Here is a 13,719-nt window from a genome sequence, read left to right as displayed (position 1 = left end):
CATGTGCATTTGTATAGCTTGATAAAGGAGTAGTATATACCTTCAGTGTAGACCATAGACTGCTGTGCTAGTTATTTATACTATTATTCTAGTGACACTATAAATGTGCCACTAGAACAACTTGATTGAGATTCTGGAACTCGGTTTGGCCAGAATTTTTCTCTAAAATCTTCTCACATTTGATGTGGAAGGTACTTTTTTTTATTTTATTTGTCGACCAAATAAAGTTTCTTTTACGTTTCCCTCAAAAAAAAAAAAAAGGACAACAAAATCCCCTTTTTCCTTTCAGTCAACGTTGTCTTTGTTAAATCTGCCGCTATTTGGTTAACGCAGCATATCGGTCGCACGTATCGCCTGAACATACACGTTTGAACTGTTTTTTGTTTCTAAATGTTACAGTTTTTAAAAGTATGTACAGAGTTAAAGCTGAAGTTTTAGTTGACCTCAAAGTGTGCAGATGAACACATACATTTGTTACCGTCTGTGTATTAAGGTTATTCCTAACTGCGTCATTTGCGTATTTTTTTTATTTTTTTTGTACAACCCGGGGGGGCTGACAGCCTATTCCAGCTATCACAGGGCGACTCTAAACTCAAAACGGACCCCATTCCTCTTCTTAAACCCCAACAGGAGCTTACTTGATGCCAAAAGAGGGTTTGGGGCTGGCGCAGACCTTTGCTAAATCAGACCCTTAATATTACGATAACAACTGTAGAAAAAAGTTTGTATTTATTAATGCTATTGCATTCAATACTATTAAAGTGTCAAATGAAATTCAAGCGATTAAGCTAAATGTGCATATTTTATTTCCTCCATTTGGAGAGAAAAAAAGAAGTGTCAGAAAGTCGCATCAGTGGGTCCCGGCAGGACTACACCTGTTGACACACGACTTCACAGGAAAAGAGGCGACTCTGAAGGAAAGAGAATTGAAATGAGTATTGACTGCATCATCTGGATTAAAAAAACAACAGAGGTAAAATGATAAATTAGCTGCGCATTGTGTCAGTTACCTCCTGCTGCATTTAGGGCACACTTTCCCCCACACAGTCTTTATCGCGGCTTCTCTCAGAGCCGGACTCCCCCAGATGTACACAGATGGTGTGAACAAGGCATTGAAACGAGCCATGATGGCGAACAAATTGGTGCCCTCATTTCTAAAATTCAAACCTCCTCCTGTCATTAATTTAATTGTAATATTCACAAAAGCTGGAGACCACAACACCAAGAAGCTTATGACAACAAAAATGATTATTCTCAAAGGTTCCTTCTTGCTTTCTTTCTCGGCGCTGGGAGGATCTCTTTCAAGCAATGAGCAATGAGATACAATTTCAATGTCATGGCCACTTTGACAAGCACTATGATTTGAAACATGAGAATGGTGACTAAATACATTTGTATAGCTTGATAAAGGGGTAGCATATTCCTGATGATCAAGTGGCCATAAGTGTAAACCCAGCTGTAAACATTAATGCATATCACACATTGTCTCGTTACGAAGCGGCTGTAGATAAATGGGTGGCACACAGCAAAATAGCGGTCAAATTGCGCGAACATAAACGTTAATACATTAACGCCTAAAAGGGAAGATAAAACAGAGTACCGGTAGGTTCCGTTTCTAGACAAATCGACATCGAACAGACCGAGATAATACACTAAAAACCCGATAAGCGTGTCAGCAATAGTGTTTAACATGAAAATAAATCTGTTTTGAATGCGCAGAGCTCTGGTGGACAAGATGCCGATGACTACTGTTCCAGCTGTCATAACAGTGGTTGTGGCAAATAAAATCTGGAAAATGAAGATGAAATAATCTTCGGGTTTACTGAAGTCCACCGACAGAGGCACAGCCCTGCCCAAAGATTCTGTCATGTTAGAGAGGCGCATTGTTTATGCGCAAGTGGCTTTTGAGAACACTATGTGCGCAATGAAGTCACAGGATTAATCTCATGAGATGACAAAGGAACTCTACTCGTGTGTTTTGTTTGTTTTTTTTTTGGCCCCTATATAGCTAAACCATTTATCAGATGATTATAATAATTATTTATCAGAAGAATATAATGGTTTTATAGCGATTTGGCGAGTTTTGGTCCTCAACCTAATGGAACTGTTGTAAAAAAAACAAGCAGATAAAGTAATTGATAATGTATGCAGGTTTCCTTAATGAGCCTAAGTGCAGTGATGGGCATTTGGAATGTGTGTCCAGCTATAGTGGACAACTCCCTGCATTCATAATCCGTATAACGTAACAGAATTTTATCAGTGAGCATTTTGTGACCTCCATCATCTGTTTAAGAGGGGGAAGCATTACGCCGCTGTTATGGTTGTTGAGCATAGTATAAATCCCATATAAGAGACCTTTAAATTATCTCCTTAAATCTACACCGTAGGTATGTGTAGATGCAAATTCGTCTGAACCTGAATAAAAGTCAAAGCAGCCTACGTTGGCCCTGACTGGCTCTTTGATATTGTGCTTTTACACACCAGCACACCGCAGGCTATAGATCTAATCTAAAGTGACCCACTTAAAATGCAGCCTTGAGATCTTTTCTCAGGCACCTCACCCCCCACTCACATCTCCCGTAATAGATCGCATGAGAGGGTGAGGTAAGGTCTCACGCTGGTTTCAGTATAAACCTCTGGTAACAATAACCCACAGCTTTTTGCATGCCTGGACATCCTTCCGTTTTTGTAGTCAGACTTTTGCATATAAATGTAAATGCAATACCATGACTTAACCTTTAGCTGCTGTTTTATATTGACTGTGGCCTTGACCTATTGCAGTCTACTTCAAAATTATATGTGTATTTATTAAAAATATTACACTGCACGCTGGAATAAGAGTAGAAGTTCTCTCTCTGTGGCCTCTAGATTCACTCCGTTTCTTGTTTAATTCATCTAAGTATTGAAACATGTATTCCTCTAAATCGCCACCAGGGGCAGATCTCCAGATTGCAAATAGACTTTATCCAGTAGTTAAAGAGAACATCTTGCCTCATGCTTTTATTTCGAAAATACTATCAGGTTATAATGACGACATGAAGTTAATTTCGTAAACTTGAGTCAGGATTAATCAGGGCGTATGACTTGTCAGTCACAAGTTGTTAATGAACTGGCCTGCAGTCTGATTTTACAGTTATGTTATAAAAATAGGACTTCACTACCGGTGACATCATGGCGGCTACTTCGTCCTTTCGTGTGTGACTGTGGGCCAGCTGCCACTAGCACTGACGGGATATGCACTTATAGCATCAGCTGCAGCAAAGTCAGAAAGCGTCGCTCATTTCAGATTTTTCGCTTTGTCGTTTTTCTCTTTTTCTCTTTTTCTTTTCTCTTTTGCATTTAATATGCTTGAGTATTTGTTTCGCTGGGATCAAATGAAGGGAAGTTTTTAAAAACAAAAGGTTTTATGTTTTTCATTTTGCAACCCTGCACCTTCTTTGTCAGCCCAGAATTTAATGTAAACTTTATTACTAGCGTTGGAGCTACTTTTATTTTTGCTATTTTCAAATTTGTTAAAGTTTGTTGTTGGTTTACTTATATTTTGGGGTTAGAGGTTTTTTGTAGTTTAATACGTGCTTCATTTTTTGTTTTGTTGTTTGTTGTTTACCTTGTTAAGTCAGGAAGAACTGTTGGGCCATTTTATATAGGGCTTTGGAGTTGACGTCACGCCGCAATGCATTGTGGGAGCGCAGCGCCATTTTCGGGGTCTACGAATCAAAAAAACACACTGTGTTGGAACGACGACTACAAGAAAGATGCTTAAAAGCAGCTCAAAAGAGAGTGAACTGTATAGAGACCGATTGCGTCCAGAGGCGAAGCAGCGGTACTTGCAGAAAATAGCGTGCATTGGAAATGTGGACCCGTATGAAATACAGCCGTGGAGTAGAAACCCCGAACACCTAGCGCTACTGACGTAGCCTGACATATTTTCGTACCTTGTCTGTGGAGTCAGCGCGTACAAGTCGTCATTCAAACAAAGGTAAGTCAGCTCGAGTACTGCGTGTGAAATGCGTTTGATTTCCCTGCAAACATTCACATTAGTGCAGCATAAATTCATTCATGAGGGGAAATTACAGTGAGAACATGTGGAGGCTGTTAGAGGGATAACAGTGAGTTCAGTGCATTGATGTGACATTGTCCTGAAGGATTTAGTTATTCTTTATGGTTAAAGAAATTGCACTAATTTATTCATATTTATTATAAATAATCCTAATTATACATCTTGCTTCCATGTTTGTATCCTGTGTCACTAAAAATACATTTTATTTTAGTTTTATACATTGATTAATGACCTGCAGAATCTCCTTATCATATTAAGTGATTCATAATTGTCACTTTATGCTTTCCCCATCTCTAAAGTGATGACATCCTTGCATTACATCCTTTAGGTTCATTCTCTGCAGGCAGGTTTCTGACAGAGAACAGACAGATTTACACTATAACATGCAGCGATGGACACATAAAGAAATGAAAAATCACATGTATGTGCTAACTTTCTAAACACTTTGTTACATTTATGATAAAGTAGATAAAACACATTTATGTCGGCCATGGCTCATTAGTTCTTGTCTTTAAATGAACTTTGTCTGTGTGTGTTTCAGGTGCTGCACTCTCAAAGACTGAATGAACCAGCATTGCAGCCATGGGTCACTGTGAGCATCACAGGGAAGGTTGAAGTCGCCCACTGCAGCTGTATGGCCGGAGTCGCAGAGAACTGCAGCCATGTCGCTGCTCTTCTGTTTAAAGTAGAAGCAACAGTCTTGATCGTGGCACAAGGACTGTTACAGATGAACCTGCTTACTGGGTTTTGCTGGGTAATGTGACCAAGATACAGCCAGAGGTTGGCCATAAGATAGACTTCTCCTCTTCAGCTGCCCAAAAAAAGGCTCTTGATCAAAACATAAACAGACCATCCGTATTGAAAGGTAAAAGAAGCCGTCCTCAAAAAAGGAAAATCCCACCTGCTACTGTGGAGGAGTCTAGATGTATGCCTGTAGTGCACTGCCGTGTAAATAATTTGCATTTACTGAATATGTACTGACTGAGTCCCACTGTTCAAAAGTTGAATAAAGAAACTAATTTTTGCCTCTTTTTATTTTATTAAAACCACCTTATAGAGCATCACATCAGTAACAGTGTAGAATCCATGTCATTTATAGTTTACAAATGACAAAATGTTTACACAAAATCATGAGTGTTTACATGATATCACCCACTACTAACATTACTTTATTTACTGTATCTTTTGAAAAAATAACAGCACAAGACTTAAGAACATTTAACAGGAGCAGGTTTCATTCTTCCCTGGTTTTATTATCACACTGTTCACCAAACCTTCACCATCTTATCCAGGAGGGTCACCTCTTCACCCTCACATGGAAGAAGTAATCTGATTGGCATGGTGGTTTGTTTGAAGCAGGTCCCTCGTGTAGCGCTGGGACCCAGTCACGATGTTTCATCCATTTCATAGGCTGGTTTGCTGCAATAATGCCAAATAATTAGCAACTCTATAAATAGACGGTAGTTCTGCAAAATCACTCAGTAGGATGTTTGTTCTAATTTGCTATGAGCTCAGAGTGCATTGAAAATGAAACTAATAGGCTATAAAGAGTGATATGAACATATTTAGAACTTACCGGAATGAAACTGTCTGGAGCACCAACAGATATTTGGAGATGGAAGAGAACTGGAGCTCGTCTCACAGCTGCTATCCAGGCTGGACGCCTTCGTTTGCTAACATCGATACACGAGCTGCCTCATGTTGCTTCCAGGTTGGGAAAGAATGAAAAGATAAACCCTTTTCAAGCTTATTTTCTTGCTGGTCGTGCGATCGAACATTGCAGCCGACCACACAGCAAATACGAACCATGGCTGTTGTGTGTGACTTCGGTCCCTTTTCACTTGCGCTAGACCCCCAAAATGGCGGATCGGGCCAAAATCCTTTCCACGCCCACCCCCGTGACATCACGCTCCAAAGCCCTATAAGTAAAGGGACTGGTATAGGACCAGCATGCACTGGGGTGGGCCTATGTTTTTTTTTTTTTGTTTTTTTTTTTACCAGAGCAGGAGAAGCACCAGGAAACAACAAAAAATGATCTTTTGTTTAGCCAAACTGGGTAAATGAACCGTGCAACGCAACCTTCAAGCTTTGGACATTGGACTTCTTTTTCCTGAGTAAAAAATATTAACACAGCACAGCAGTGGCTTGTTGATTTTAGGTTGTTGGATGTTTATTTGGACAATGGAATCGTCACTACAACTACACTGAAAAAAAGGCCATGTTAGATTTACTTGATTCAATAGTGGACATTGGTTGCACACAAATATTTTGATTTGGCAGAAACTTAAACAACTGAGTTAAATCAACACACAATAAACCTGTGCATTTTGTGCTGATAAAACGTGATTGAAACATGTTTAGATGAAGAAAGTTGAGCTCTTGGAATATTTTAATCCTTCGCAATTTTGTCATTTTTTTCAACACTATTCAATAGCTTTTACCCCAGTAAAATAATCACTTAGATACGTCACTAAAATACATGTTGTCTTCATATTACTTAACATTATATTTAACATTGCTATATTATTGACTTACTTCACTTGAACATGATATGAACAATTTAATCTACCCGCTCTGCATATTATGTCGTTTCTACACCCGCAGCATGAAAGACTCACATGTTTATTTCAGTTCAGATCTAATGCTGAAAGAAAGAGAAAGGAAGAAATGGCGACAGTCATCACAGTATTGCCTTTCATTATTCATTCATGCAGTAGCTACTCGGAGCCCAAGAGTTGACCAAACAAACTAAGCTAAGGATTCGAAACAAACGAGACAAACCCCGCTGCAGAAAAAAAGCTCACATTAGTGTAATTATTTATTTCAGACGACTGGTATGGAGTCCCCGTGCTTCCAATGAGAAGACAAAAATAATCAGAGTTTATACATTTCAAAATTTCTAAGACTGTTTATAATGAGAAGGTATTAAATACAGAAACATGTTAGAAAACACAGAAAGTTGATCATAAACGAAGAAAATGTGAATATTCGCATCTCAGTCAACTGTGTCACCTGAGCAAAATAAGAAACGCTACAGTAAAAAAAATTTGACCTTCATAAAAATAGATTCTTTAACCTTAATGAAAATTAAAAAAAAATAGTGGCGATTTATTTAAACATTTTGTTTTTATTCAATAGGCTGGCTCAAGCATTATGAATGAGATGAGGTGTATTTTTACTTGTTTCATTGAAACAAGATTTTTCTGCTATTGCATTTTGGGCACAGTCTGCTCCACACCGTCCTCAGCGTGGCTTTCCTTAAAGAGGGACTCCCCCACAGGTACACGGCCGGCGTGCACAAGGCATTAAATCGAGCCATGATGGCGAAAAGATTAGTAGCATCATTCCTAAATATCAGCCCTCTCCCTACAACCAGTCTGAGGACGATGTTAATGAAGGAGGGACACCACAACAATAAGAAGGTTATGACAACAAAAACGATTATTCTTAATGATTCCTTGGTGCTTTCTTTCTCTGCACTAGGGGGGTCTCTTTCCAGCTGGTACCTGGCAACAACATACAGTTTAATAGTCATGACCACTTTGGTGAACACTATGATTTGAAAGGTTAGGGTACCAAACACGTACAGCTGTGTTGCTTTGGAAAAGGGCAAGAAAATCGAAATAACCGCCTGAGAATAGACATAAAGCCAGCAATAGATGTTTGCAGAAATCACCACGCCCCTCGTAATGAAGCGAGAGTAAGTGAAAGGATGACAAACGGCAATATAGCGGTCAAATTGCGCGAACAAAAATGTTATTAAATTTACCCCAAGGAGATAGTTTAACATGTTATAAGTTCCATTTCTGGATGGATATCCCTCTTGAACATCAAACAAACCGACATAGTACACTGAAAACCCGATGAGCGTGTCACAGATGCTGGTGTTCAGCATGAAAATAAACCTGTTCTGTCGGCGGAGCTCTTTGGTGGCAAAAATGGTAATGACTATAGGTCCTGCTACGAAAACAACAGTTGTGGCAAATAAAATCTGAAAAATGAAAATGAGATAATCCACAGGATGGCTGAAGTCTACCGACAGAGGCACTCCTGCAGTCAGAGAATCAGTGATGTTGGTGAGCAGCATTGTGTCAGAGACGCATACCGACAACAACATTTTTATAGAGCTGCTCAATAAGACACTGCGCTAAAGCCAAACTGTATCTCCCAGGAGGCATGGCTTAATCTCACGTTTCAATCCTGTTAAATCATATTTGTTTATTTTAACTGACACGACAAACATCGTATCTTGTTCAGTTTTTTCAATTACACCCAACATACGTCCCTTTATAAACTGCATTTTGCTATTTGTTTTTTGACAAAACAGTTGACAGAAAGCATGGATTTAGGAGACTTTGAATTTTTAAAAACGCATATAGTCGGTCATTTCTCAGCAGTAGTTGGCACACAAGAAAATTGATCAGAAAAAGGAAGAAAAAGGGAACTATAAGGTCGCCAAGATATGCAAATACATTCTAACGCAAGCACGGGACAGAGAAATATGTGAATCATTTATTTATATTGGACATTCATGCCACTCGTTTGGCTTTTAAGAAGTCATAAATATTGGCTTGCAAAGTGTTTACATTTTTTTAAACATTTTGTGTTACAGAAATAATCAGTAAAATATAGAAAAATCCAGCAATACATCATCCTCTTGTGGACATCTACAGACTAACAGTCAAGAATCAAGAATCAAGTCAGTAAAGTCAGTTCATATATTGTAAAGTAAATCACTTGGTAAATGCATATGAATGAGAGGGGCTTGGTAAATTTGAACTATCCACAGCTATTTGGTGCTATACACTTTTCCTGAGGTCTCCTAGCGGAAATTCAAAAAGACAAAATGTCAATGAATTGAATTCTTCTTATTATTGTCGTATTATTCAGAAAGCCTGACAGATGGGACAAGTGTCCCTTCAATACTCTTTAAAGAACATCAATAAACAAACGAAAAAGACTCCAAAATGTCCGCTATCATATAATAAACTGTATCAGTTTTACTGACAAACTTACCGTTGCTATTTATTCCTGAGAAGATTACTGCTACTGTATGTAAAGAAAGCTTTATTGTATGTTTAAGTGAGCTGAGTCAACCCAGTTGCTTCCATAACTGTATCTATATCACAGTTTTTTTTTTCATTTACACTAATGAAAAACATATTCACCACGAACGTTGTGCCACTTCGATATTAACAAGCATTTAAGGATTATCTAGGAATAAATGTTATAATATTAAAGTGAAAATAGCAGGACACAGATACTTAAAATATCTGCCTTGAAATAATTTATTTCAAATACAAAACGTGTATCCAAACTGTACAAACTGCAGTTATTTTTTACAAGTTCATATTGAGTGCACATTTAAAGTGCACAACTTAAAATTCAGTTTTTGAGATGTTTAATGCGAACATTATATTTATCATTTTTAAAACAATACAATAAAATAATTCAATCTTTTTCACTCTATTTCTCTCAGTCCGCCAGCGTTGACACATTTAAGTTGTCATGTGTTGATAAAAAACAACCACGAAAACGTGTCCGATGAAACTTATTGTCATATGTGATAAAGACTTCCCTTTCCTTTCGTGGTCAACTGACCACGAAATATACGTTTGTAATATTAATTTATTGTGTCTAAATATAGTTAAAGTTTAGCATCGGGATCACTGCCATGACTTAAAAACAAAACTAGGCTATGGGGCTATCCTTGGTGCTGAACCTACGGGTGTCAGCGCCAAGACGCTGAACGTGGTGCTGAATGTGCTGCACCAGTGAACAGGAAGCTGGATCCAGTCGGAAATGCTGAATTCCATCCAAATATCAATGAACTAAACCTAAAGATTATTCGGATCTTGTTGTACATTTTCTGCTGTTATAGCCTCGAGTTTAAACGATTAGATTGTGAAAGTTATTTTTTTGCTACAGAGGTTTTAGTGGAGTCCATCTTTTTGGCTGTAGATACAAGACAAGGTTTATTCGATGTGTAGCCTACAACTGACCAAAGACCTTTGCAGTCTGATCCCAAATGCCGGTCAATAAAAAGATAAATGTGCGTACTGCGAGTAATAAGTAAAAACAAACAAACAAATAATACAAAGATTTTAAATATAGAAATTAAACGCTTTATCCTAAACTTGATAGACTGCTCTGTGGCAGTCTGTCTAGTTTAGGATATCTAGTTGAATCACAGCAGTTTCATTTTTATGACATAGTTGAATCAGAACAAGAGAACAGGAACCCAGCTTCGTTATGTTTTGTCTGAAAAAGCAAAACACTGAGACTGAGAAAACGCATAAACTCAAAAGTGACCGCAACATGTTTCCCATCAGATGGGCTCTTAGTATTTTATCCTTATTATAACTTATGATGATGCTGATGTTGGCTGCCTTATTTTGCTTGTCATCCCATCAGAGTTAAAGTCAATCCTGCAAGAGAGAGAGGGGGGAGAAAGCGGGAGAGAGGTAGGGTGCCGGTGCGAAGAAGGGGAGATAAGGGATAAAATGTCTTTTTATTCACAAGCAGCATATTGTTTGACATAATACGGTAATTCTACGTAACACTTGGACCGCGTCTTACCTTGCACTGCGCCTGGGACAGAACATCCACCACACCGTTCTCCACACGGCCCTCCGAAGCGCAGGGCTGCCCCAGATGTACACCGCAGGGGTTACCAGCGCGTTTAAGCGTGCCATCGTGGCGAACACGTTAGTGGCTTCATTCCTAAACCTGAGACCTTCTCTAGTCAACTGCCTCACAATGATATTGACAAACGAGGGACACCACAGCGCCAAGAAGCAGATAACCACAAACACAATGATGCGCAGTGATTCCTTCTTGTTGTCTCGCTCGGCACTAGGCGCCTCTCTCACAACGTGACTCCTGGCTATGATGTACAGTTTAATTGTCATGAGCACTTTAACGAGCACTATAACCTGTAGAGTCATCACACCAAACGCGTTTATTTGAGCCGCCTTTGAGATGGGCACCAAGTTCTGCACAGTGAGAATAAAGTATGTGTAAATCCAGCAGAAAGCACAGATTACAATGACAACGGATCTCGTTATGTAGCGACTGTAAAAGAACGGATGGCAAACGGCAAAGTAGCGGTCAAACTGAGCAAAGAGGAAGGTTAACACATTGACACCTAAAAAAGATGGCAAAATGTAGTATGTCCCATTCCTCGAGGGATAGCCCTCTTGGACGTCAAAGAGCCCCAGATAGTAGACGGAGAAGCCGGTCAGAGTGTCGCTGATGCTCGTGTTCAGCATGAACACGAAGCGGTTCTGGGCTCGAAGATATGGAGTGGAGGTGATCCCGATGATCACCGAGCCGGCTACAAGCACGGCACACGTGGCGAAAACAATGTGGAAGGTGAAGATGAGGAAGTCTTCCGGACTGTTGAAATCCACTGACAGGATGACCGTGGCGTTGTAGAGCATCCTGGAGCTCCACAAGAAGTCGAGCACTCATTATATTTATAGGTCCAACAAACGATGCTGCTCAAACTTTCTGATCTCTGGAGGCTTGGTGGCTCTGACATGGGTTAAGTGACGTTTTTGAACTTACTTACTTACTTTGTGGAATCGATAAGATAGGCCTAATCACAAGAATAATTTTATATTTTGTGTTAAAAAAATAGAAATGGATCCTTAGCTTTTGGTCAAATTTGTAGCTTTTGCTGTTTGGGGCTTGCTGCCATAACCTTTCATCTCGGTGATCCATAAATAAAATATTTTATCTCCTTTGTTCAAAAGGCCAACTTAACATTTCACAATACTCAGCTATGTTTGTTCATAATATTTCTGAAAAAAATGTATTTATTATCATTTATATTAACTTCGCCTGAACTTTTTAGCATTCTGCAGCACTTTTTTAGTTGGTACTCATTGTGTTTAAACCTAAAGTATGCCAAAAAGTGGCTTCCTGTATTTAAGCTGTTGTAAATTTCTTGTTGGCATTTAATTGGTCAAACACTTATGATATAAAGTCCTCTTCAAGCAGAAAGAACATTCCTGTCATAAGGTATAGAAGCTGCACTTTTGAGCAAGTCTCGTTTACATTAAAAATGTCTTTTTCAAGATCAGTCTCAGAGGGCAGCAGAAACAGCAACAAACACAACACAGTCTGTTATGGCCCTAGCTGGGCCTCCTGAAACTGCCCTTGTGTGGTTATGGTGTTTTCTCTCCTTCTCTTCCTCTCTTGCTCCTCTCCCCAGGACACAGCTGCTGCTCATTGGCCTCATTTACCATCTGGGCCCAGTCAGCAATGGCCTCTCTGAGGTCATATAAGCTGGGGATGAACTGTATGTAGGAGGGTGGTTTTCTCTGGTGTCTCCGCTTTGTGTTCTAGGTGTGTGATTGTCCTGCCTGTGGTGTGGAGTTGTGGAAGAAGTGTGCAGTGTAGCTGCTACATATGAGTAGTGTGGGCTTGTGGGCCTCGGCAGCAGTAAAGCTAGCTGCTGCTAGTGACAGGGTGAGCTTGTGGGCCCCTGGAAGTGCCTCCTCGTGGTGTGGAGCTTTTTGTTTGGTTGTTGTGTTCTTTGTTGTTGCAACCTTTTTCTTTTTCTAGTGTTATTGGTAAAACGGCGTTGCTGGCTCTTTATGTTAAGTTTATCTATAATAAAAACTATTTTATTTACTAAACACCTCTGTCTGTTCTCCTTTCATTCTGTTCTGGACCCATTTGTTACCAGTCCCCACACACACCCCTAGACCTTCATCGTGGGGATGTAACACAGTCTGTTCTGCAAAAATCTTTTAAGTGGCTAATCTGATTATAATGTAGAACACTGAGTGGGTACGACGACGTCATAAAGATACTTAAAAACAAGTCATATCTTGCACACCTTCGTCAATCTTGTTTACTACAGCTTGTGTACCAGCAAAAGGAAACATTAGACATCACTTTTTTGGCATGCAAACGGAAACCCCCGCAAAGTGGTGGTTCCCCGCAGTTCAAACTGAGCCCATTTCCACCTGCCAACATCTTCAAGCACTATACAAAGTAGACTTAAGTACAGTACAGTTACATAGATGCATATCCTGATAATGCCTCCACTCTCAGAAGATAAGTTCTAGATGGAGAATGAGTCGCCACAGTAGTGTGGGCTTAAAGGAATAAATGAAGCCTCACAGATTCAGTCTCAGATTAGGAAGAGTTTATGCGACAAAAAATATACATCCTTCTCTCTGATATCTACTAATTATATGCAGTTGTTAAAGAACGGGCACACTTCTCTTGCCCACGACTTCCACCCACATGCTGCCAGTGTTCAATAAACTCAGCTCCCGAAAGAATCATTTAAATCTCTGGTGCTTATAATGATAATGAAATCCTGAGTACCCTGGATAGCTCCCGCAGTTATCGCCATAACACACTAGCAGGGACTTATAGCTTGTAGTCTGTGGCTTCGACAATAGAAAAAGCACTACCTGGTGTTCAAATGTGGCCTGGTAAATTTTGTTCAATCTGTCAGAAATACTTTATGTTATTCTTTTATTTGCCTACTCCATGCTGGCACACTACAGGGGCCTCCAACGGTCACCTGTTGGGAGCCCCTGGAGATTTGTTACATGCTTTTCACTGCAATTAACCCAGACGTTTTGACTAGCGACAAAACAATACTCCTAGTTTATAGAGTACAACATGGACGCAAA

This window comes from Maylandia zebra, linkage group LG12, assembly GCF_041146795.1.
Source record: "Maylandia zebra isolate NMK-2024a linkage group LG12, Mzebra_GT3a, whole genome shotgun sequence".
NCBI lineage: Eukaryota > Metazoa > Chordata > Actinopteri > Cichliformes > Cichlidae > Maylandia > Maylandia zebra.
Note: the sequence above shows the minus strand (reverse complement) of the source record.